This window comes from Haliotis rubra, unplaced genomic scaffold (genome assembly GCF_003918875.1).
Source record: "Haliotis rubra isolate DU_JTF1 unplaced genomic scaffold, ASM391887v1 Scf435, whole genome shotgun sequence".
Taxonomy (NCBI): domain Eukaryota; kingdom Metazoa; phylum Mollusca; class Gastropoda; order Lepetellida; family Haliotidae; genus Haliotis; species Haliotis rubra.
The window spans coordinates 678275-703224 of NW_025767119.1; the positions used below are offsets into that span (position 1 = coordinate 678275).

The 24950-nt window shown below is 45.2% G+C and overlaps 1 long non-coding RNA gene and 1 pseudogene across 1 annotated transcript; one reads left to right on the forward strand and one right to left on the reverse strand.

Moving 5' to 3' along the window:
- Positions 1–8407: 8407 nt before the first annotated feature.
- On the forward strand, positions 8408–14501 carry LOC124289172 (annotated as a pseudogene).
- A 6446-nt stretch (positions 14502–20947) lies between these two features.
- LOC124289181 lies at positions 20948–21421 on the reverse strand. The gene is made up of 3 exons (XR_006901620.1): positions 21372–21421; positions 21195–21253; positions 20948–20958 (listed from the first exon to the last, which is right to left on the reverse strand). It is a non-coding gene; the product is annotated as an uncharacterized LOC124289181 (long non-coding RNA).
- Between the last annotated feature and the right edge of the window lie 3529 nt (positions 21422–24950).

Below are 24950 nucleotides of genomic sequence, written 5' to 3' on the forward strand. Positions count from 1 at the left end.
CAGCACTCCAACTGTCAAACTCTGGCCACTGTGACTCATGAAACAATTTGCTGGCTGACGCGAAACCCAGGGCCACGTTTCACAAAGCTGTCATAGCGCTACGACTGTCGTACCTCCTATACTGTAGCATAGACTTACGACAGTCAAAGCACTAGGGTAGCTCTTTGACACGGGATCTGGGCTATACCTTCGAGGCAATATAAAAACATAAACTCTCCCAAAAAGAAACACATAGGTGTATTTTCACGAATTTAATCTGTTCACTTTAAAATTCGGAAAACACATGTTATTCTGTATCAGTTGCAACCAAATGTCAACTTATGAAAGACCAAATGTCTGTTAACACGGATAGCTTATACAAAACCCTATATGTGAAGGCGTCCGTTCCTAGTTTTGCATTTTCTTCAACATCTGTTGTGGCCACCATGTGCCACCAAAACTGCTCTGCGCCGTCTTGGAATGGACTGAATAAATCTTTGAATTCAAACTTATGGAATTCTGGCCCATTCCTCTTGCAATGCCTGCGACAGCTGATCTAACGTGTGCTCGAAGGGTTGAGGTCGGGCGATTTGGAAGTCCAAGGAAGTGCTGTAATGTCCTCATTCTGAAGATGCTGAATAGTGGCATGTTCGTGTGTGTGTGTGTGTGTGTGTGTGTGTGACACTATCTTGCTGAAACAACCCCCTCAATGATCGGAACCAGGTGAAACCTTAAGATTTCATCTCTGTACCGAACAGCAGTTAAACTGCCTTGAAATCGCACAGAGTTAGATCTCAGCATGTAGGATATGGCTCCCCATACCATGACACTAGCACCACCATATCGGTCAACCTGGTGGACACACTTCCGGGCAAAACGTTCATTTCGACGTCAATAGACACTTACTCCTTCGTCATGGCTATAAAGCAGAAAGCGTGATTTGTCGCTGAAGCTTGCAAGTTGTGTAGATTTCAGAATCGAACGTTATTGCACCACTGAACACGTCAACGTCAATATAGTTGTCGCAGCACAGAGCCGAAATAGAGTCTTCTGGCTCGAAGTCCAGTTTCACGTAAACGATTACGAACGGTTTGCGCCGACATTATCTCCATACAAGCACTGCACTTCCAGCTACCACTAGATCCAGCACATGACCTACCCAGACCTACCTATCCCGCGCTGCAGGGATAATCCGGCCTCACATAGCAATTGTCCCTGCTCAAGGTTCCTCAGAACTGCACGTGCATATTGCGAACTACTTTTTCTCTATGACATTTCCATGCAAGTTGACACTTCCAAACGTAACCGTACTTTAAAGTAACCAGCATTATAATGGCGAGCATAAAACTGGCGAACAACACTAATTTTGAAAACTAACTGACATTCATTTCTCTATATCGCCGTTGCGTTTCTTTAAGGTTAGAGTATATCTGTACCGTGATTCCTTTCAATTTATTTATGTCCACATAAACAATAGTTGATTCACCTTGATAGTTCTTTATATGCATAACAGAAAACAAATTGTATGTTTCCTTGGGTACATCTTGGAAGGAAGTAGATTGGTGGTCAGGCTCGACGACATCTTGTGCACATAGCGTCGTATCCCAATTGCATAGATCGATATTATTGATTACTGTGTTGTCTGGTCTAGACTCGATTATGTACAAACGGCCGCCATATAGTTGGCATATTGCTAAACAACAACCAGCCAGCGACAAGGCAGGACACGACAGTTTGTATCAAAGTCTTTTGTATTATGTTTAAATTAGGTTCTTTTATTTGCCAGTTATCTCAGTGTGATAAGTCAGGCTCCACCTGTAGCAACGTACCAGACAAACAACTGTAGCCTTGGAAATAAAAATACCCTCAAACCTCCACGCTAAGGACAACTACTTCTATTGATCAGTGTCTGCTTTCAACCTGTGTTTTATCGATCGTAATCGATCGCTTGCTGCGGGTAAAACCCGTTCCTCGGGAATCAGGATCAGCTGAAATATGAATAAGGAAGACGTGTGCAATACATTGTGTTACAGTATGTTCGATAATAGTTAGCGTGATATTCTTCGAGAAGCTAAAGCTGGCACGTTTGCAGCATGAGCGCTACTCTAAGATTGTAGTCAAAACAAAACATTGAGATCAGAGGTGATTGTGCGAGGGATTTGAATTGAAGCCAGTTTGGGATATATTGCGTGTTAGATATTTAACGGCATGTCAATGTCTACTACTAATAGCCTTTTATATCAGCCAGGCCACTCCTTGGCCCTATTCTACCCAAGGAACTGTATGCGCTCAAACTGAATTGTGTTACTATTATGTAAACAGTGACAATTTCCAAAGATATAACAATCCATGAACACTTATAGATAAGTTAAATGACACATTTGTAGACAGTTCAATTAACTTGGCAAAAAGACTATTAACAGTAACATCGCTAGTATCATTACGATCATATGTTACTGGCTGATGTTACTTCCATACAACTGTTCTCATGTGGAATATTACCCCTGATAATCCCATTGTGGGACAAAATTCGCACCCGTGAAGACCCGGGCTAGAATTGGTCTTCAGTAACCCATGCTTGTCGTGAGAGACTAACGAGATCGGGTGGTCAGGCTCGCTGACTTGGTTGGCACATGTCATCGTATCTCAGTTGTGTAGATCGATGCTCAAGCTGTTGCTACTTTGTCTTTAACCCTTCATGTATGATAGTCTGGTGACTTTGATGGTCAAAGTTCTCTTTCCACTGGGGCATTTGCATTGATACGTTAACGTAGTGAATTATATTAATTGATATTGTTATAATGTGGATGTTCTTCCTGAATTTCCCTGTGTTCCAATTTATTACTTATGCCGTCTATAAATGCTGTATATAACCTGATGTGTTTATCTGAACTCGTCATTGATATGTATAATTATGGTGTTTGAATCTCTTATAGGCCGCTTGGCAGCACATTATATATTTCACAGATTGAATATCTTTGCTGTCACCTTTTGCTGTCCTTCTTCTTCCCCCTGTTCTTCTTTCTACTTCTTCTTCTCCTCCGGGCCGATGGGGAAGCCTAGTGGTGTAAGCGTTTACTTGTCAGGCCGGAGGTCCGGATTCGATTCTCAACTTGGTACAATGTGTAAAGCCCAATTCTGGTGCCCCCGGCAGTGATGTTGCCGGAATACCCGTACTCACTTACCCACTCTCCTCCTCCGTCCTCGTCATCATCATCATCATCATCATCATCATCATCTTATTATTATTATTATTATTATGTTTTACAGATTAAAGATAGTATGCAGCAAAGAGGGTTCGGGTGATCCCGGCACAGTCAGGCTGGTAAGGCTCATCATCAGCTCAGGGCCCTTGCCCCCTCTACACGCAGCCCAGACAGCGAATGGGACTTCTCCCAGGAAACGCTGCCTAGTCGAACCCACCAAGAACTTTCCGGAGAATATGAAGGCTCCCCAACACTGCAGCCTTCTGCATTACCCAGAGTGTCAGAAGAGCTGTGCTCCCGGTGGAGAACCCGGGCACTCTCTTGATCTGCGCCAAGAGATCAGGAGGTACCAAACCAAGGGCACCGAGAACAATGGGGAGCCTGACGACAGTGTACTTGGGATGCAAGCGAGACATTTCAAAGGCGAGGTCCGCATATTTATCATGCTTTTCCTTAATCTTGTCAATCACATTCCTGTCAAAAGGGACAGAAAATTCAATGATATATATAAATTCATTGGCTTTATCAAAAAGGACAAGATCAGGTTTGTTGGCAGGAATTCTCCGCAGGCTGTATATGGGCCTATTCCACAGAAGTTTGAAAGCATCATTTTCCATGACGCCCTGGACATGTTCAGGGTCGTACCATGGATGGACCTCGGAGTCAAAGCCACAGGCATGGCGGAGGCGGTAGTAAAAGCAACGAGCCATGCCATCATGTCGTTTAAGATATGCTGTTTGTGCCAAGGAAGGGCATCCACTGACAAGGTGTTGGACAGTCTCTGTAAATTCATTGCAAAGTCGACATTTCATATTAATATTCTCTTTAAGAATCACATTTAGGCGATTACGAGTGGGAAGTGACTGGTCCTGAGCAGCAAAAAGGAAGCCCTCAGTTTCACATTTAAGACCAGCCGACTTCATCCAGGCGAAGGAGTCAGGTTGGATTGCTATTCTGTTCAACACACTGCATGTACACGATGCAATGGCTTCTCAAAAGCTTCTCCACAAAGACCGACTCTGGGCAGACTTGGTGAAGGACTTCACCTGGTTTACTCCCCATCGCTGTACCGCCCAGCAGTACATCATGCATCAGCAAAGTCAACCTCAAATTGCAGATTCTGTCCAACAACCTTGGCACGCTTAAAATAGCTGTGGAATTCCTTGCTTTCATCATGAGTCTTCACATGCATCACCAGAGGATCATCTGACAAATAAATATGTGCAAAAGTACACAATAAAATTCTGTCATGAAGAGCCTCCACATTAATCAAACCCGACCTCCAGAATTGATTGGCATGTATAAACGGTTAAGAGAGGAACGAGGGTGGTGGGCTCTGTTATCAGACATGATCCTTCTGGTCAGACGGTCCAGACTCTCGATGTCTTGTTTTGTCAATCAACTTCTCAAAGGAATAGGAGAGGACTGGCACAGCAAAAGTATTGGTGGCTTTGACCTTGTTTCGAGCATTTAGCTCTGAGCTCCAGATTTTCTTTAAACGAGATTTGTACTCGGCCCGAAGTTTGTCTTGAATCTGGGCATTCTGGAGCTTGTCTCGAACTTGCATTCCAAGATAGGTGTAGGCCTGATCTTCCACAAGATGCTCAATAACTCCTCCCCCTTGTAACTTGACCGATCCATCGTTAACAACCTTGCCACGTTTCAAATGAAGAGTATTACATTTGTCGAGTCCAAATGTCATTCCAATATCATTCGAAAAGGACTCGACAAGGAGAACCTGCTCTTTCAAATTGGTATCTCCCTTGGCAAGGAGCTCGATATCATCCATGTAAAGGAGATGAGTAAGAGGTGTTGGGGATCTGTGCTGAGGAGGTCCGGGATGGTAACCCTCCTCTTTATTGAGCAAAAGCTCAAAGGATTTAGAGACAGACAGAAAAGCAAAGGACTAAAGGAATCCCCTGAAATATTCCCCTTCTGATAGGAATAGATTCCGAAGTCTGCACCTGCCCTTATATGAGTACATCTCAAGTTGAGTCGACCAGCAACTCATTAAAGACTTGAGTAAATCAAGCAGTCGGCTCAGGGAGGTCAATACAATGAAGAGACTTCAGAATCCATTCGTGAGGGACAGAGTCGTATGCTTTTTGTAGTCAATCCAACACATGGAGAGGTTGCGGTGATACTTTTTGCCTCTTCCAAAATCATTTTCTGTACAAGAAGTTGATCCTTGCACCCCCAACATCCCTTTCTTGCCCCCTTCTGCTCTATGTAAATTATATCATTGGAAGAGCAGTAAGATGACACGAGGTTTGTCAAACACCCTGTGAATATTTTGTATTGTGTATTCAAACATGTGATAGGGCGGAAGTTTTTTGGGATCAGTCAAGTCTCCTTTTTTGGGAAGGAGTATTGTGCGACCTTTGCAGAACCATGGAGGAACATCACCTGTGTCCACAAGAGAATTGAAACAGTGAAGTAATGGTGTTTGGACACAGGGGAACAGTTTCCAATACCGGTTTCGAATGCCATCAGGCCCTGGAGCTGTATTAGATTTGGACTTTTTGATGACACTTTTCAGGCAATCTGGTGAGATGTAACAGACAAACGACCTAGTTACTCTCTCATGCATTGCATGGTCATAATCACGGACCCATGGTGCCTCAAGGTTACAATTGCCGGGTACAGACCACAACTGTTTCCAGAACCTTTCATTGGCATCCATGGGAGGCCGTTTATCATGCTCACCATTACCGTTTGTTTTAAGTTGCCTGTAGAAGTGTTTTTCATTATTTCTAAAAAGTTTATTTTGTTTGATGAATTTATTTTTCTTTTCCCATTTTTTCTTTCTTTCAGTCCAAACTTTTATTTTGCCTTAAGGGAATCGACAATTTGGAGAAATATCTTTTCTTTCGTTGTTTTGTATTTCAGTTTTAATTTTCTCCAAATTGCCTTCTGTCGTTTAGACATAGGATTCCCTGATGATCTTAACTTCAGGCAAAGTTCTATCCAGGAAATGTATTTTCTAGTTTCGGTTAGTTTCACTTGAAACCGGTTTTTCTTTGGTGTATTTTTCTTAGTACTGGATGTGTTATCTGCGGAAACTGTGTGAAGTTCCTCCAAGGTTCGAGCGGCAGCATAGACACAGCAATTAACTTCATGTAATGAACAGTCCACAGAAAGTTTCATAGAAATAATGTCATTTAATAAATTAATTTCATTTTTGGGAAAAGATTCATTTGTTTGTTTAATTGGCCTCCGATTTTCTAAAGGTAAATCAGAAATTTCATCATAAATAGAATGAAACAAAATATACACAGGATTTTCGGAAAGATCTGTAACTGAGGAAGAGGAAGAGTGAGGATCCGAAATTTCGGGGTCAACTGGCTCAGTGCCGGAAGAGTTTCCATCATGAAGAGGAGAGAGGTTAACACGGACGTCCATCATAAGTTTTGGGTCTGCTGCCACTTGAGCATTCTGCTCATGCAAAGGTTCATGACGGGCATCAGTTATGGGTTGAACTGGCTCACGGGGCAAGAGATTTTTGAGGCGCCGGAATTGATCTCGGAGATTTTGCTCCGTCAGGTAAGCATACATGGGCATGGCATTGTCCCAATGCAGCTTAAGCGACTTGCCGTTTATTCGCGGATTTGCAGGCCATGCTGTCGCTCTTGCACACTCTAGTAGTGTGGTTTTCAGATGGTTTGACCAAGATATTCTTGATCGGGTGCTGTGCCTTCCCCTGGGGCAAGTCCCATCTCCAGTAAGGTTTGTTTGACTACCGGAGGAAGGCTGACTGGGCTGCGGAGTTGAATGATGATATTCTCCTTGGCTTTCGGTAACAGTGTAAAACCAGCTTCGGAGTCAGCCCTAACTGGGTGATGTACGTTTAGTTCAGGGAATAAAATTCCCCTATCTAGGCCCACCACGGAGAGGCGTACACCATCAGGCCCTTATTATTATTATGTTTTACAGATTAAAGATAATATGCAGCAGAGAGGGTTCGGGTGATCCTGGCACAGTCAGGCTGGTAAGGCTCATCATCAGCTCAGGGCCCTTGCCCCTCTACACGCCCAGCCCAGACAGCGAATGGGACTTCTCCCAGGAAACACTGCCTAGTCGAACCCACCAAGAACTTTCCGGAGAATATGAAGGCTCCCCAACACTGCAGCCTTCTGCATTACCCAGAGTGTCAGAAGGGGCTGTACTCCCGGTGGAGAATCCGGGCACTCTCCTGATCTGCGCCAAAAGATCAGGAGGTACCAAACCAAGGGCACCCGAGAACAATGGGGAGCCTGACGACAGTGTACTTGGGATGCAAGCGAGACATTTCAAAGGCGAGGTCCGCATATTTATCATGCTTTTCCTTGATCTTGTCAATCACATTCCTGTCAAAGGGACAGAAAATTCAATGATATATATAAATTCATTGGCTTTATCAAAAGGACAAGATCAGGTTTGTTGGCAGGAATTCTTCTGAGGCTGTATATGGGCCTATTCCACAGAAGTTTGAAAGCATCATTTTCCATGACGCCCTGGACATGTTCAGGGTCGTACCATGGATGGACCTCGGAGTCAAAGCCACAGGCATGGCGGAGACGGTAGTAAAAGCAGCGAGCCATGCCATCATGTCGTTTAAGATATGCTGTTTGTGCCAAGGAAGGGCATCCACTAACAAGGTGTTGGACGGTCTCTGTGAATTCATTGCAAAGTCGACATTTCATGTTAATATTCTCTTTAAGAATCACATTTAGGCGATTACGAGTGGGAAGTGACTGGTCCTGAGCAGCAAAAAGGAAGCCCTCAGTTTCACATTTAAGACCAGCCGACTTCATCCAGGCGAAGGAGTCGGAGGGATTGCTATTCTGTTCCACACACTGCATGTACACACGATGCAATGGCTTCTCAGAAAGCTTTTATTATTATTATTATTATCATTATTATTATTATTATTATTATTATTATTATTATTATTATTATTATTATTCATCCCCTTCTACTTCGTCTCATTCTCCTTCATCACCTCCTTCTTCTTTTTCTTCTTCTTCTCGAGACATGTGATTTTCCTTGGTATTGCCAAGTGAGATCATGAATGAACATTGCTGCCATTTTCTTCTTTGTACAAAGCCGTTAACGTTGTGTTTGTTTTTCTCTCTACCTGACGCCAGTGTTGCTCCACGCATGTCTGTTTGTCAGCACAGACATTTGACGAGGCTCTCACCTAACCAAGGTGGTGTGTTGGTTGAACTGGTCTGGTCATGTGACTAACTGCATCTGAAATGTATGAGTACAAAACCAGGGACGGGCGTAAGGGGGTTGCATTACAGCTGGAACCTGACTTGGGTAGGGCGAGCACACAGCGGGTGAGTATTGCTGATACTTCTAGAGCTGATTTACTGTTAGATGTTTGGACAAGAAGTCAGCCACATGTTAACCGATACATGTGTATTCATTCATGTCTTTGACATTGTGTCTACATGTATCATGATACATAATTCAACTTATCGTGATTCAATCCAGCGAACTTCTACCTAATTTCAATAGCTCGACCATGGGTTCACCATTTTAGCCCATTCGGCCAACAAACTTTTTTTCCTCAAAACTCATTGCATGACAAAACAAAAACGATTGGCACACACATTTCCAATATTTTGACAATAAAGGCAGTAAAATAGGCGGACAGTGTGTTACTTGTATGTATGTATGTATGTATGTATGTATGTATGTATGTGTGTGTGTATGTATGTATGCATGCATGCATGCATGTATGTATGTTTGTGTATGTGCGTATGTATGTGTGTGTATGTGTGTATATATGTATGTGTGAGTTTGTATGTATGTATGTGTGTGTATGTATGTGTGCATATGTATGTATGTGTGGGTGTGTATGTATGTCAGTCTGTTTGTCGGTCTGATTGTATGTATGTATGTATGTATGTATGTTTGTGTGTATGTATGTGTATGTATGTATGTATGTATGTATGTATGTATGTATGTATGTATGTATGTATGCATGCATGCATGTATGTATGTTTGTGTATGTGCGTATGTATGTGTGTGTATGTGTGTATGTATGTATGTGTGAGTTTGTATGTATGTATGTGTGTGTATGTATGTGTGCGTATGTATGTATGTGTGTGTATGTGTGTGTATGTGTGTATGTATGTGTGTGTATGTATGTATGTGTGGGTGTGTATGTATGTGTGTGTATGTATGCATGTATAAATGCATGCACGCGTATGTATGTATGTATGTGTGTATGTATGTATGTATGCATGCATGTATGTATGTTTGTGTATGTGCGTATGTATGTGTGTATGTGTGTATACATGTATGTGTGAGTTTGTATGTATGTATGTATGTGTGTGTATGTATGTGTGCGAATGTATGTATGTGTGGGTGTGTATGTATGTGTGAGTTTGTATGTATGTATGTGTGTGTATGTATGTGTGTGTATGTATGTATGTGTGGGTGTGTATGTATGTGTGTGTATGTATGCATGTATAAATGCATGCACGCGTATGTATGTATGTATGTATGTATGTATGTATGTATGTATGTATGTATGTATGTATGTATGTATGTATGTATGTATGTATGTATGTATGTATGTATGTATGTATGTATGTATGTATGTATGTATGTATGTATGTATGTATGTGTGTATGTATGTGTATTTATGTATGTATGTATGTAGGCATGCATGTATGTATGTGTGTATGTACGTATATATGCATGTTTAACCCCGCACTCAGCAATATTCCAGCTATATGGCGGATGTCTATTAATAATCGAACCTGGACCAGACATTACAGTGATCAACAGCATGAGCACGAGCTACGCAATTGATATACGATAACATGTGTCAACAAAGGCTGCGAGCCGGACCACCCGATCCTGTTAGTTGCCTCTCACGACAAGCATGGGTTACTGGAGATCAGTTCGAAATTGGCTCTTTACAGGTTTTCAAGTTCGTAGAAATAAACACATACCATGCATACCCAGATTGGTAAACTGCTGCTGAGGACGTGTTAAACCGGCACTGACGTTTTTAATAGTCCTGTTAAAGAATGTGTTAAAATATGCTGAATCATGTGTTATGGTACCTGAAGACAGGATTGCATTGTGATGTATTAACGATATGTTATCGCCGTGCCTCGTTTACTAAATAGAATATAAATAGTATAGCATGTCTCTGTTTTGCTGAGTAAATAACAACAACAACTTCACAATTTATATTTTGCGAATAAACATGTGAATTGTTATAGTAGACAGTTTTCGGGTATCATTATATTAATCCAGAAGAATCGTCTAAAAAATGTCACCACAGCACATTGAAGGCAGTCCAAACATCGTGCACCCCACGATAGTGCTACTGGTCACGTGATCTTATCATTGCACGTGCATTCGATCGCACATGATCCCATCAACTGTACAAAGTGAAAAAACACTTTAAAGCACTAACAAGAACATCCAATTCTCATGTCACGCCTCTCAAATGTGAACGTGCCAGGACAATGGGACTGCAGCCGTCGGACTGTTTATGATTTACAGACTCGACTGCAACAAACTGGCGCCAATGCTGATCGCGCTAGGCCAGGTCGACCACGTGTGACGTCACAGGCGAAGGACCGTCAAAGTGTGTTACGTTTCTTGACAGCTTCAGTAACCGGAAAGGAGCTGTTTAGGGGGTCGATTGTCGGCACAAACCATCCGAAACTGGCTGCGAGCTGCTCACCTTCGTGTTCGACGACCATATCGCGGAACCATTTTGACGCCATTACATTGTCGTCAGCGTTTGCTGTCGGCCCGACGCCTACGATTGGCTCACCGTCTGGAATAGAGTTGTCTTCAATGATCAATCAAGATTTACCCTCTGATTCGCTGGTGGTAGGATGAGTAGCGTGAACGCACCGCGTAGCCATTCACGCTACTGTACGTGTGGAGTGTGCTGCTCAGCACTGTGTACAGGACGTTGACAGATTTGGGAGCGGAAGTGTCATGGGTTGGGGTGCTTTCTGTGGCATTGCCGGTTCTGGTTATCCCTGGGAACCTTAATGCTGCAGGTTACCGCGACCAGGTGCTAGCCCCGAACTTATTCCATTCATGGCAGCACATGGTCCATGTGTGTGCACTTTCAACATGACAATGCCAGACCTCATACAGCCAACTTGACCAGGAATTACCTAAAGAACGAAGGAATCAAGGTTCTTGACTAGCCGTCAAGGTCACCTGATCTCCGTCCAATCGAGCAAATCTGGGATGCTCTTGTCAGAGGTCTGCACGCTCTCAGGAACAAACCCCAGAATTTGCAGGATCTTGGTACTACTTTGCAGGAACAATGTCACCAACTCCCCAATAAAGTATTTACACGCATTAGACAGTCCATGATGAGGCGTTGCTTGGCAGTTGTGAACGCACCGGGTCGCCATACACGCTACTGAACGTTTGAAACATCAGATTAAGTTTCTTGTGACTTGATACTTTATTGATAAATTCTGTTACCACATGGAACCGATTTTTGGCATTGTGATTATTCTCAGTTCACCCTGTCGACCTTACAAATACATGATAACCTCTATATTTGATATATGATTGTGAAGTTTCTAGTTTGATTCAGTGTATATCATTTAATGTAATCAATTATATATGCCTCGCCCTGTGAACACAAACTCATGGAGCAGAAAGGCGTAACAAGAAAGCGCTTGATGTGCGTTAACAAAGTTACACAACAACCATTCTGCTTTCAAACAGACCGATAATTTATGCTATTTTCTTTTCATTACAGACTGCGCTAAGTGCAAAAACCTCCGTAATGGCTGGCAAAGGTATTTGTTTACTATTTTAAAATGTGTTCAGATTGTACGAAAAAACTGTTTTGAAACTGCATAAGTGCATGTATGGAACTATGTCAAACTGTAATACATGCACCGCATTCTTTTGTGTTGTACAACACACAAAGTACTTACATTTATGGAAATAGTGATGTGCGCTAACCGTAGAGAAGAATATAATTACCTTTTTCGTGAACACCTGGTGTCATGTCAGATATTCAATATGTTATTCCTGTTCGAAAACTGTTTTGTCGCACATTTGAGACGGATTATTCTCTGATATTCGTTGATATTTTAGACTGAGCTGATTGATCAGATAGTTCGGACTCTGGTAATTCCTTGTCATTAGCTCAGCATGTAGCAGTGTTCGCGGTAGGTTTTGTATGGGTGTGTGCAGAAATAAACTTATAAATACGTAGCATAAATCTTTTGCGCGTGAAATTTTCATTACAATCCTGAATCATTTCCATTTTTTTTTTATATTTTGCTGTTTTAAGGTACTTTTAAAAAATAAGTAGATCAGAATCTATGCGTCCAAAACACACACGCAAATATTGTTGGCGGTTTTTTTGCGTGAAAGGCGCAGGTTTCTGCATTAAAGCGAACACTGATGTAGTCAGAACTGGGTAAAACAAAAGCATTAGAATCATGTTATTGAATCTCTAGGTTGTGATCATGTGTATGCGCACAATAATGAGAAGCCTGAAAAGCAACACTTACAAACTAGTATCTTACCACTTTCTAATAGCAGTTGGTTAAAAGTAATGTGTCAATATAATGTGATATAATTGTTTAAAACAGTGTGTGAGATTATGATTATTCTCCTTCACAGGAACTCGTACACGTTTTCTGGAGAAGGAAATACGAATGGTACTTGTTGGAAAGACTGGAGCAGGTAAAAGTGAAACAGGGAATACAATATGTGGAGCCGGAACGATGACAAAGATATTTGAAGCATTTGCAAGGGCAGTGTCTGTTACAAAGAAATGTAAGCAGCATTCCTTCAACCGCTTTGGATACGACTTGCAACTTGTTGATGTCCCAGGTTTTTGTGACACAAACAGAACACATGAAGACATCAGGCAAGAGGTCATGAAATGTGTCGGGATGTCTTCTCCTGGAATACACGCCATTCTTTTCATCGTCAGAATTGGCAGGTTGGGTGAAGACGACAAAAATACATTGGAAAGGTTCCTGCAGTGCTTTGGAAAAGAAGCTAAAAGATTCGTCATTGTTGTATTTACTGGAAAAGATGACTTGCAAGCTGGGGGTGACACTATTGAAAACTACATATCTGATTGCCCAGTGAAACTGAAGAATTTTTATTTGATTCAAGTCTTCGCTTTATTTCTGTCAACAACAGGGGGACGAAGAGAAGGAGAAATTTACCAAAGACCTGATAAGCATGGTAAAACGCATGGTTAATGAAAATGGTGGCGAGTGCTACACAAATGAGATGTACGAGAGATGTGAAGCTGATCTTCAAGAAGCTGAGAAGAAGGAAAAACTTGAAGGGAAGAGGCAGCAGGAATTCGAGGATAGACTTAAACAAGAAACTGCTGCCTTTGAAGAACAGCTACAGAACCAACGTCTTAAAATGGAAGAAATGGAGAAACAAATGGAAAAAGAACGAAAACAAAGAGAACAAAAAGAAGAAGAGCAGTTGAAAGAACGTCAAAAAGCCGTAGAACTGAGACAAAGGGAAGAAGAGGAAAAGACACGCCTTGAAGAAGAAAAGAAAAGACAGGCAGAACAAAATGAGGCAGCGGAAAACCTGAGAAGAGAGGTCGAGAAATTGAAAGATATTCAGAGAAAACAAAGGGAAGAATTTGAGCATAGGAAAGAAGAAATTCGACTTGAAGAGGCTCGTAAACAGATACGAGAGAAGGTTGAACAAGGCGACACTGGTATCTTGGAAAGAGCATGGCAATGGTGTGCTTCTTGGTTTTCATGATAATTTATCAAACAAACTTTCAAAGACAGAAAATATATTATCAGCTGTTTGCGCAGATAATTTTTTAACCCTTAATCCCGGATGGGACTTCACCCCAAAACAGTACTAGAATCTGTACTTAACTAAGCAAGTGTAAATCCTAATGAAGCATATGTTTAATGCTTGGCTAAGTTGTGTTTTGTTTTGAAATAATCAGTCATGCTTTGCAGCTTCTATGTACACAAACAACTTCTGAAGGTGATGGATGTTGTTCTGGAACTGTCCCACGTCAAAACTTACCCTTTTGTTTGTGCGCTCCGTATTTTAGTCCTTTTGCCGTGCCTTACATGAGGCGTAGCTCAGTTGAAGCAAGATCTGCTGTGGGATATATGTGTGATGTAATCTTTTCTGTTTATGTCTCACGAAAGACTTTTGTCATAGAAACAATATTTATGGTGACTGCTATCTACTTTTTCAGTTAACTAGAACCAAGGTTTATTTGAGATGTTTGACATCAACAATTAGTTTTAGAAACAAAGAAATGTGAAATATTTCAACACTTTTGCTTTAATACATAAATTTGGAAAAATTGTACATAGTTTCTTTTTGATTGCAATTTCCATGAAGTACTTCAAATACACCATGATCCACAAAATCCCTTAACCGAGGTATATACCATATTTGTACAAGTACCTCTTGAGCTGTAAAGGTCTAAATATCTCAATATAAACATCTCGTGTTGTCCAACATATACCTCTTATTCCCCATAAAGCCTACTCATGTATCATGATATGATTTTTAGGGAACCGTTGGGAGCCGAATTAGCCATAAATAATACTCACAAGGGTATCCGCAACAGAACTGTCATTCCCTACACTACTCCTTACACCCAGCTCTATATGTCCACACATTCCTCTTTATCACCCCCTTCCCAACACCCAGGTCAATATGTCCCATGTAGTCCCACACCTTCCCCTTGATCGACCCAGTTCTACACATGTAGTCCGAAACCTTACCCTTAATCGACCCAGCCCTACGCCCAGGTCTATATGTCCCATGTAGTCCCATACCATCACCGTTATCGACCGAGCCATACACCCAGGTATATGTGTCCCATGTAGTCCCACACCTTCCCCATCATCGACCCACCCGCATACCTAGGTCTATATGTCCCATGTAGTCACACACCTTCCCCTTGATCTACCCAGCCCTACACCCAAGTCTATGTGTCCCATGTAGTCTCAAACCTTCCTCTTCATCGACCCAGCCCTACACCCAGGTCTGTATGCCCCTTGTAGTCCTACACCTTCCCCCTTGATTGACCCTGCCCTACACCCAGGTCTATGTGTACCCTGTAGTCTCAAACCTTCCCCTTGATCTACCCACCCCTAAACTCAGGTCTATGTGTCCCATGTAGTCCAACACCTAGCCCGTGATCGACCGAGCGCTACACCACTCCTATATGTGACATGTAGTTCTACACCTTCCCCTTGATCGACCCACCTCTACACCCAGTTCTATATGTCCCATGTAGTTCCACACCTTCCGATTGATCTACCCAGCCCTACACCCAGGCCCGAATGCCCATTGAAGTCCCACACCTGCCCCTTTATCGACCCAGTCCTACACCCAGTTCTATATGTCACATGTAGTCCAACACCTTCAACGTGATCGACAAAGCCCTAGAGCCACGTCTATGTGTCCCATATAACCCCACACCTTCCCCTTGATCTACCCAGCCCTACACCCTGGTCCATGTGTCCCATGTAGTCTCAAACCTTTCCCTTGTTCTAACCAGACCTACAACCCGGTCTATGTGTCCCATGTAGTCCCACACCTTCCCCTTGATCGACCCAACCCTACACCCAGGTCTATGTGACCCATGTAGTCACATACCTTTCCCCTGATCTACCCAGCAGTACACCAAGGTCTGTATGGCCAATGTATTCCCACACTTTCCCCTTGATTGACCCAGCCCTACACCTAAGGTATATGTGTCCAATGTAGTCCCACACCTTCCCCATGGTCTAACCAGCCCTACACTCAGGCCAGTATCCCCATATAGACCCACACCTTCCCCTTGATCTACCCACCCCTAAACTCAGGTCTATGTGTCCCATGTAATCCCACACCTTCCCCTTGATCTACCCAGCCCTACACCCCGGTCTATGTGTCTCATGTAGTCACACACCTTCCCTTTGATCTACCCAGCCCTACAACCCGGTCTATGTGTCCAATGTAGTCCCAAACCTTTCCCTTGATCTACCCAGCGCTACACCCATGCCAGTATGCCCCATATAGTCCCACACCTACCCCTTGATCTACCCACCCCTAAAACCCAGGTCTATATCTCCCATGTAATCCCACACCTTTCGCTTGATCGTCCCAGCCCTACACCCCGGTCTAGGTGTCCCATGTAGTCTTAAACTTTCCCCTTAATCTACCCAGCCCTACACCCAGGCTATATGCCCCTTGTAGTCCCACCCCTACCCCTTAATCTACCCACCCCTACACCCCGGTTTATATGTCCCATGAAGTCACACACCTTCCCCTTGATCTACCCAGCTCTACACCCAGGTCTGTGTGTACCATGTAGTCTCAAACCTTCCCTTGATCGACCCAGACCTACACCCAAGTCTAGGTGTACCATGTAGTCCCACACCTTCCCTTAATCTACCCAGCCCTACAACCCGGTCTATGTGTCCCATGTAGTTCCACACCATCCACTTCATCTACCCAGCCCTGCACCCAGGTCTGTATGCCCCTTGTAGTCCTACACCTTCCCCCTTGATTGACCCTGCCCTACACCCAGGTCTATGTGTCCCATGTAGTATGTGTCCCATGTAGTCCAACACCTACCCCGTGATCGACCGAGCGCTACACCACGCTCTATATGTGACATGTAGTTCTACACCTTCCCCTTGATCGACCCACCTCTACACCCGATCTATGTCCCATGTAGTCCCACACCTTCCACTTCATCTACCCAGCCCTACACCCAGGCCCGTATGCGCATTGTAGTCCCACACCTGCCCCTTGATCGACCCAGTCCTACACCCAGGTCTATATGTCACATGTAGTCCTACACCTTCCCTGTGATCGACCCGGCGCTAAAACCAGGATCTATATGTCCTATTTAGTCCTACACCTTCCCCGTGATCGACCCAGCCCTACATCCAGGTCTGTATGTTCCATGAAGTCACACACCTTCCTCTTGATCTACCCAGCCCTACACCCAGGTCTATATGTCCCATTTAGTCCCAGACCTTCCCCTTGATTGACCCAGCCCTACAACCAGTTCTATATGTCCCATGTAGTCCCACACCTTCCCCTTGATCTACCCATCCCTAAACACAAGTCTATATGTCCCATGTAGCCCCAAACTTACCCCTTCATCTACCCAGCCCTACACCCAGGTCTATGTGTCCCATGTAGTCTCAATCCATCCCCTTGATCGACCCAGCCCTATATCCAGACCTGTATGCCCCATGTAGTCGACCACCTACCCCTTGATCTACGCTGCCCTAAACCCAGGTCTATGTGTCTCATGTAGTCACACACCTTCCCTTGATCTACCCAGCCCTACACCCAGGTCTATGTGTCCCATGTAGTCTCAAACCTTCCTCTTCATCGACCCAGCCCTACACCAAGGCCTGTATGCCCCTTGTAGTCCTACACCTTCCCCCTTGATTGACCCTGCCCTACACCCAGGTCTATGTGTACCCTGTAGTCTCAAACCTTCCCCTTGATCTACCCACCCCTAAACTCAGGTCTATGTGTCCCATGTAGTCCAACACCTACCCCGTGATCGACCGAGCGCTACACCACGCTCTATATGTGACATGTAGTTCTACACCTTCCCCTTGATCGACCCACCTCTACACCCAGTTCTATATGTCCCATGTAGTTCCACACCTTCCGATTGATCTACCCAGCCTACATGCTACACCCAGGCCCGAATGCCCATTGAAGTCCCACACCTGCCCCTTGATCGACCCAGTCCTACACCCAGTTCTATATGTCACATGTAGTCCCACATCTTCCCTGTGATCGACCCGGCGCTAAAACCAGGATCTATATGTCCAATTAGTCCTACACCTTCCCCGTGATCGACCCAGCCCTACATCCAGGTCTGTATGTCCCATGTAGTCTCAAACCTTCCTCTTGATCTACCCAGCCCTTCACCCAGGCCTGTATGCCCTATGTAGTCCCACACCTACCCCGTGATGGACCCAGCTCTGCACCCAGTTCTATGTGTCCCACTCCTTCCCATTAATCTACCCAGCACTACACCCAGGCCCGTATGCCCAATGTAGTCCCACACCTACCCCGTGATCGACCCAGTCCTACACTCAGGTCTATATGTCCCATGTAGTCCCACACCTTCCCCGTGATCGACTGAGCCCTACACAGAGGTCTGTATGTCCCATTTAGTCCCAGACCTTCCCCTTGATTGACCCAGCCCTACAACCAGTTCTATATGTCCCATGTAGTCCCACACCTTTCCCCTGATCTACCCAGCCCTACACCCAGGCCTGTATGTCCCATGTAGTCACACACCTACCCCTTAATCTACCCAGCCTTAAACCCAGGTCTAGGTGTCCCATGTAGAACCACACCTTCCCTTGATCGACCCAGCTCTACACCCAGGTCTATATGTCCCATGTAGTCACACACTTTCCCCTTGATCTACCCAGCCTTAAACCCAGGTCTAGGTGTCCCATTTAGAACCACACCTTCCCCTTGATCGACCCAGCCCTACACCCAGGTCTATATGTCCCATGTAGTCACACACTTTTCCCTTGATTTACTCAGACCTACACCAAGGTCTATGTGTCCCTTGTAGTCCGACACCTTCCCCTTGATCTACCGAGCCCTACACCCAGGTCTATGTGTCCCATGTAGTCTCAAACCTTCCTCTTCATCGACCCAGCCCTACACCCAGGCCTGTATGCCCCTTGTAGTCCCACACCTTCCCCCTTGATTGACCCTGCCCTACACCCAGGTCTATGTGTACTCTGTAGTCTCAAACCTTCACCTTGACTGACCCTGCCCTACACCCAGGTCTGTGTGTCCCATGTAGTATGTGTCCCATGTAGTCCAACACCTACCCCGTGATCGACCGAGCGCTACACCACGCTCTATATGTGACATGTAGTTCTACACCTTCCCCTTGATCGACCCACCTCTACACCGAGTTTTATATGTCCCATGTAGTCCCACACCTTCACCTTTGATCTACCCAGCCCTACACCCAGGCCCGTATGCCCATTGTAGTCCCACACCTGCCCCTTGATCGACCCAGTCCTACACCCAGGTCTATAAGTCACATGTAGTCCTACACCTTCCCTGTGATCGACCCGTCGCTAAAACGAGGATCTATATGTCCAATTAGTCCTACACCTTCCCCGTGATCGACCCAGCCCTACATCCAGGTCTGTATGTCCCATGTAGTCTCAAACCTTCCCCTTGATCTACCCAGCCCTTCACCCAGGCCTGTATGCCCTATGTAGTCCAACACACCTACCCTTGATTGACCCAGCTCTACACCCAGTTCTATGTGTCCCACTCCTTCCCATTAATCTACCCAGCACTACACCCAGGCCCGTATGCCCAATGTAGTCCCACACCTGCCCCTTGATCGACCCAGCCCTATACCCAGGCCCGTATGTCCTTTGCCCATTGTAGTCCCACACCTCTGCCTTTGATCGACTACCAGTCCCTACACCCAGGTCTGTAGTCACACACTTTTCCCCTTTGATTACTCCAGACCTACACCATGGTCTATAAGTCACATTTAGTCCTACACCTTCCCTGTGATCGATCCGGCGCTAAAACCAGGATCTATATGTTTTATGTAGTCCTACACCTTCCCCATGATCTACCCAGCCCTACATCCAGGTCTGTATGTCCCATTTAGTCACACACCTTTCCCTTGATCTACCCAGCTCTACACCGAGGTCTATATGTCCCATTTAGTCCCAGACCTTCCCCTTGATTGACCCAGCCCTACAACCAGTTCTATATGTCCCATGTAGTCCCACACCTTCCCCTTGATCTACCCAGCCCTACACCCGGGCCTGTATGCCCCATGTAGTCACACACCTACCCCTTCATCTACCCAGCCCTACACCCAAGTCTATATGTCCCATCTAGTCTCAATCCATCCCCTTGATCGACCCAACCCTATATCCAGACCTGTATGCCTCATGTAGTCGACCACCTACCCCTTGATCTACCGAGCCCAACACCCAGGTCTATGTGTCCCATGTAGTCTCAAACCTTCCTCTTGATCGACCCAGCCCTACACTCAGGCCTGTATGCCCCTTGTAGTCCAACACCTTCCCCTTGATAGACCCTGCCCTACACTCCTGTCTTTGTGTCCCATGTAGTCTCAAACCTTCCCCTTGATCTACCCAGACCTACACCCAGGTCTATGTGTCCCATTTAGTACAACAATTCCCCCTTGATTTTCCAAACCCTACACCCAGGTCTATGTGTCCCATGTAGTCTCAAATCTTCCGCTTGATCTACCCAGCCCTGCACGCAGGCCTGTATGCCCCATGTAGTGCCACACCTTCCCCGTGATCGACCCAGCGCTACATCCAGGTCTATATGGCCCATGTAGTCCTACACCTTCCCTGTGATCGATCCAGCTCTACACCCAGTTCTATATGTCCCATGTAGTCTCACACCTTCCCCTTATTCTACCCAACACTACACCCAGGCCCGTATGCCCAATGTAGTCCCACACCTACTCCGTCATCGACCCAGCCCTACACCCAGGCCTATATGTCCCATTTAGTCCCACACCTTCCCCTTGATTGACCCAGCACGACCCCGAGGTTTATATGTCCCATGTAGTCCTACACCTTCCCCTTGATTGGGCCAGACGCACACCCAGGTCTGTATGTCCCATGTAGTCACACACCTTCCCCTTGATCTTCCCAGCCCTACACCCAGATCTATATGTCCCATTAAGTCCCAGACCTTCCCCTTGATTGACCCAGCCCACAACCAGTTCTATATGTCCCATGTAGTCCCACACCTTCCCCTTGATCTACCCAGCCCTACACCCAGGCCTGTATGCCCCATGTAGTCACACACCTACCCCTTCATCTACCCATCCCTAAACACAAGTCTATATGTCCCATGTAGCCCCACACCTACCCCTTCATCTACCCAGCCCTACACCCAAGTCTATATGTCCCATGTAGTCTCAATCCATCCCCTTGATCGACCCAGCCCTATATCCAGACCTATATGCCCCATGTAGTCGACCACCTACCCCTTGATCTACCGAGCCCTACACCCAGGTCTATGTGTCCCATGTAGTCTCAAACCTTCCTCTTGATCGACCCAGCCCTACACTTAGGCCTGTATGCCCCTTGTAGTCCAACACCTTCCCCTTGATTGACCCTGCCCTACACTCCTGTCTTTGTGTCCCATGTAGTCTCAAACCTTCCCCTTGATCTACCCAGCCCTACACCCACGTCTATGTGTCCCATTTAGTCCAACAATTCCCATTTGATTTTCCAAACCCTACACCCAGGTCTAGGTGTCCCATGTAGTCTCAAGCCTTCCCCTTGATCTACCCAGCCCTTCACCCAGGCATATATGTCCCATTTAGTCCTTCACATCCTACCCTTGATTGACCCAGCCCTACACGAAGGTCTATGTGTCCCATTTAGCCCCACACCTTCCCCTTGATTGACCCAGCACGACCCCAAGGTTTATATGTCCCATGTAGTCCTACACCTTCCCCTTGATTGGGCCAGACGTACACCCAGGTCTGTATGTCCCATGTAGTCACACACCTTCCCCTTGATCTTCCCAGCCCTACACCCAGATCTATATGTCCCATTAAGTCCCAGACCTTCCCCTTGATTGACCCAGCCCACAACCAGTTCTATATGTCCCATGTAGTCACACACCTACCCCTTCATCTACCCATCCCTAAACACAAGTCTATATGTCCCATGTAGCAACACACCTACCCCTTCATCTACCCAGCCCTACACCCAAGTCTATATGTCCCATGTAGTCTCAATCCATCCCCTTGATCGACCCAGCCCTATATCAGGACCTATATGCCCCATGTAGTCGACCACCTACCCCTTGATCTACCGAGCCCTACACCCAGGTCTATGTGTCCCATGTAGTCTCAAACCTTCCCCTTGATCTACCCAGCCCTACACCCACGTCTATGTGTCCCATTTAGTCCAACAATTCCCATTTGATTTTCCAAACCCTACACCCAGGTCTAGGTGTCCCATGTAGTCTCAAGCCTTCCCCTTGATCTACCCAGCCCTTCACCCAGGCCTGTATGCCCTATGTAGTCCCACACCTACCCCGTGATCGACCCAGCTCTACACCCAGTTCTGTGTGTCCCACTCCTTCCCATTAATCTACCCAGCACTACACCAAGGCCCGTATGCCCAATGTAGTCCCACACATACCCCGTGATCGACCCAGTCCTACACCCAGGTCTATAAGTCCCATGTAGTCCTACACCTTCCCCATGATCGACCGAGCCCTACACAGAGGTCTGTATGTCCCATGTAGTCCCATAACTTCCCCTTGATCTACGCAGCCCTACACGCAGGTCTATATGTCCCATGTAGTCCTACACCTTCCCCTTGATTGACCGAGCCCTACACCCAGGTCTATATGTCCCATTTAGTCCCACAAATTCCCCTTGATTGACCCAGCCCTACACCGAGGTCTATATGTCCCATTTAGTCCTACACCTTCCCCTTGATCTACCAGCCCTACACCCAGGTCAATGTGTCCCATGTAGTCTCAAACATTCCCCTTGATCTACCCTGTCCTAAACCCAGGTCTATATGTCCCATGTAGAACCACATCTTCCCCGTGATCGACCCAGCCCTACACCCAGGTCTATATGTCCCATGTAGTCACACACTTTACCCTTGATCTACCCAGCCCTACACTCCTGTCTTTGTGTCCCATGTAGTCTCAAACCTCCCCCTTGATCTACCCAGCCCTACACCCACGTCTCAGTGTCCCATGTAGTCCAACACTTTCCCCTTGATCTTCCCAGCCCTACACTCAGGTCTATGTGTCCCATGTAGTCTCAAATCTTCCGCTTGATCTACCCAGCCCTGCACGCAGGCCTGTATGCCCCATTTAGTGCCACACCTTCCCCGTGATCGACCCAGCGCTACATCCAGGTCTATATGGCCCATGTAGTCCTACACCTTCCCTGTGATCGACCCAGCTCTACACCCAGTTCTATATGTCCCATGTAGTCCCACACCTTCCCCTTACTCTACCCAACACTACACCCAGGCCCGTATGCCCAATGTAGTCCCACACCTACCCCGTGATCGACCCAGTCCTACACCCAGGTCTATATGTCACATGTAGTCCTACACCTTCCCTGTGATCGACCCAGTGCTACAACCAGGTCTATATGTCCCTTGTAGTCCTACACCTTCCCCATGATCGACCGAGCCCTACACCCAGGTCTGTATGTCCCATTTAGTCCCACACCTTCTCCTTGATTGACCCAGCCCTACACCCAGGTCTATTTGTCCCATTTAGTCCCACACCTTCCCCTTGATCTACCCAGCCCTTAACCCAGGTCTATATGTCCCATTTAGTCCACAGCTGGTTAAACGCCAAGTAATGTCAAAGGATCACATGACTCGCTGTAGGGGTGAGGTGCGGTTTATTCAGATACTATATATCATACTTCAAGCCCCATTTGTGGAATAGAGCCTTATTGATTAGACCGTGTTGTGCTGATACATATGTGACCTGTTTGATGCTGTGTAGTAGACCTTGTTGCCTTGTTGCCTGGGTGCTGTGCTGTGCTAAAGTGTTTCTACTGGTGTGCTTATATTGGTGCTTGGGAATTATGGGAATTTGAAATTAGCCAATTAAAAGCTAGGAATTAGGGTCATGTGATGAACAATCATCCAGAATGAGAACATACTCTAGATCCAGCATATTTTGTGAATCCTAAACATAATAAGAACGTTTCAGATGAATGAAATTCATCTGAAATACTTGACAAATACAACCAAATATCAATATGATTGACATATGCATAAAACCACAAACTTTAGAACACTACCACCAACCTTCAATATTTTTAGTGACCTTTTTATGACTTATATAATCTTTTTATTCTTATTTTACTTGTAAACAATAAAACACTATAACACCATTTTATATTCAATAATTGTAAAATAGTTCTATACAAACAAACCAAACTGACATGAAAAATGTCTCTGCTACACACTACCCCCTATCAAAAAATGACGTCCCCGTCATCACTCAGTCAGTTATCACTCAGTTATCCTTGACAACCGACAAGAGAACATCTGATACTTTCGAAGGTAATGTGTTGTAAGTTCCACTGGTTGCAAGATGTTCCAAAAATCTTGCTTTCTCCAACCAATCTGGTGGTCGACCTGCTTGTGACATTACAAATTCACCACTAGTTTGCCATGCAGGTTTCCGTCTAGCTCTTTCTGATCGTCTGATCTGAGCATGTGGAATGTCTTGAGCAGGAGTTTGAATCCTTGTATCATTCACTGGTGCATTCTCGTGACTACTATTAGTCTCTGTGTCAATATCATCCGAAACACTGTCAATACTAGTTGCAACATCTGTGACGTTGTCTACGTCAGGGGCAACAGCAAGCTCTGTGACGTCAGAATCATTAATGACAGTTTTATCTGTAACAGAAGTGACATCAACATGATCTGTGGTATCCTGATCTTCAATCAATAATGTGGACTCTGATTCGGGTGGGGAATCACCACTGATATATTCCACTGTTCCAGTTACTTGCTCAGTTTCATCTGGCATAACGTCATCAACAAGGACTAAACTACCTTCATCCTGTTTCTTTGTTTCCATCTGTGTAACCTCAGCACCAGTCATGTTACCTGTGGGAGTATCACTGGCTGAAACAGACAAAATGACTTCGTCATCATCATCCTGTTGCTGTATGCCATTCATGTTACTTGGTACAGTTTGAATCTTGGTTCTTTTTCGTGGTTTTGG